The 2581-nt window shown below is 34.7% G+C and overlaps 1 non-coding gene across 1 annotated transcript; it reads right to left on the bottom strand.

Annotated features, from left to right (window-relative positions):
- Positions 1–1729: 1729 nt before the first annotated feature.
- On the bottom strand, positions 1730–1836 carry LOC113853365. The gene has a single exon (XR_003502538.1). It is a non-coding gene; the product is annotated as a small nucleolar RNA R71 (small nucleolar RNA).
- Positions 1837–2581: the final 745 nt, after the last annotated feature.

The following is a 2581-nucleotide window of genomic DNA, read 5'->3' as shown; positions in this document are numbered from 1 at the left end:
ATTGCTGGAAAAAGTGATCATGCCAGCAGAGCGAGAATTCTATAAAAGGCAGTTAGCTCAAGAATTTTGTAGTTTTTTGTTCATTTTTCATTTTCCATTTGTTTTTGTTGTTGAGAGAGTCAGAGAGGAAGATTGAGGACGAACACCAAGCTTCATTTCTTGAGGGATCAAATTGGAGATTGGCTTGAAGATGTTTCTTCTTTGTTCATTCTCTTTTCTTCTTCTCTTCTCTTCTCTTTTTGTAATGTTTGCTTAAACTCTTTGTGGTTAGAAACTGTGAATCTGAAATGGAAATGTTGAATTGATTTTGGATCTGAACTTTGAGTTTTGGATTGTATTGAGTGATTGATTCTGCTGTTAAAGTAGTGATTGAATAGAAATTTGATCAACTAATCATAGAGGAACTCTTATCAATGAGAATTGAATTTGTTTCTCAGATCTGAATTAATTGCCAAGGTTATTGGTTTCTTAGGGATAAGATATCTTAGTCTTGCAATCTTTTGGTTTCTCAAACTTAATGCAGCATTTGATTGGATTAGATCTAAGGGATTGGAGTGATTTGATTAGATGCTAGATTCATTGAGGCAAGGGATTGTCCTTTGATTAATACAACGTGAAACTGATTGTCATTCCATCTAAATGCTTGAAAGTTCAGAACTTTATTGATTCAATGTTGAAGTTTTGGTGACACAATTTCCTAACGACTATTTCTACATCTGTTTTCTATATACTTTTGTACTAACTGTTCTGTTTTACTTTCTAATTTCATTTTTGATACATTCATACCAATTCCATCTGAAATTTGTAAAGCTCAACTAATTGTGATCTTGTGAAGTGGTAATTGAGAACTTTATTCCCTGAGGACGATACTTGGAACTCAATTTGATTCTAAGATTTTTTATAACTTGCTACAACAACACTAGTACACTTGCTAGTCAGTTTACCTTCATTGCAACAGCAGTTGTAAAGAAAGTGTGACATGTTTTTGGCGCCGTTGCAGGGGAATAATTTGTTTCAATATCATTAGTAACAGGAAAATAACTAGATTGAGCATTTGTTTCTTTAAATTTTCTGCAAATATTACATTACATGTGCAGTTTTCTGTTTTCATTATACTATATCTGTGTTTAGTTGTATATGCGTGGGAAAAACAAAAATAAATCTACTCTTGTCTTTGATCCTGACATTGATAGAACTCTTAGGAGATTAAGAAAAGAGACTAGAGCAGAGAGATCTGTAGGAAGTGACAGTGATTTAGAGGTTATACATTCTCCAGAATTTCAAGTCACTCCTTTTGCAAATAGGAAACATTCACCTTTTAGACAACCAACTCCAAAAGTTGAAATGGCAGAACAACAGAGAATGAGAACACTAGGAGATTATGCAATTCCAGATATGCAAGGCTATAATTCTTCAATTGTTAGACCAACCATTCAAGCCAATCATTTTGAGATAAAACCAGCCTTACTTCACCTAGTGCAGCAGGACCAATTTTCTGGTGGAATTTTCTGATGATCCTAATCTGAATATTTCTAATTTTCTGCAGTTGTGTGATACTATAAGGATGAATGGAGTAAGTGAAGATGCTATAAGACTGAGGCTATTTCCATTTTCTTTAAGAGGCAAAGCCAAATGTTGGTTACAAGCACAGCCTCAGGGAAGTATCACCACATGGACTGAACTTGTGAATAAATTTCTAACAAAATATTTTCCTCCCTCAAAAGCTGCTAAGCTGAGAGGAGAAATAACATCTTTTGTGCAGTAGGAAGGAGAATCACTTTATGAAGCATGGAAAAGATATAAAGAGTTGTTGAGAAGATGTCCACATCAGTGTATTCCAGAATGGATGCAGCTGGAAACTTTTTATAATGGAATGAATGTAGTAACTAGAACTATGATTGATGCAGCTGCAGGAGGATCTTTGAGCATGAAATCCTTAGAAGAAGCCCAAAGAATCATTGAGATGATGACTTCATCCATGTATCAGAATTCCAACTTGAGGAATACAAGAAGAGGCAACGAATACGAAGCAAAAATGATGGAAACTTTTCTTGCACAGAATCAGCTGCAGAACCAATTATTTTCTGATCAAATAGCAGCTTTGACTCAGCAGATTAATAATTTACAGACTGGAAATGTGGTAACAAGTCAGTTGACATGCGATTTTTGTGGAGGGAATCATGCTAATGGTGCATGTGATGTACCTACCCCTGAACCACAAGAGCAAGTCAATTATATGGGGAATTATCAAAGACAGCAACAATCTTATCCTCAACAATCATTTCCTCCTGGATTTCAGTATTCTAATAATAGGAATCAACAATTTTATAATTGGAATCCTCAGAATTCTACAATGAAAAGCACTAATACATCTCTTCCATTTTCAAATGCAGGAAATCACCAACAAAAGCAGTACTTTCAAGGAAATTCTTCTACTCAACCTCAAAGGAGTCAACATTCAGCTAGACCAATGAGTGAAAGAATGAACGAGATTGAGGAAACAATGTTACAATTCATGAAAATCACTCAATCCAGCATCAAGAATCAAGAAGCTTCTATGAAGAAGTTAGAAACTCAAATT

The sequence above is a fragment of the Abrus precatorius genome, unplaced genomic scaffold (genome assembly GCF_003935025.1).
Source record: "Abrus precatorius isolate BTA unplaced genomic scaffold, Abrus_2018 Scaffold10, whole genome shotgun sequence".
Lineage (NCBI taxonomy): Eukaryota > Viridiplantae > Streptophyta > Magnoliopsida > Fabales > Fabaceae > Abrus > Abrus precatorius.
The sequence above is the reverse complement of the archived record's forward strand: the minus strand, read 5'-3'. Positions and strand labels throughout refer to the sequence as shown.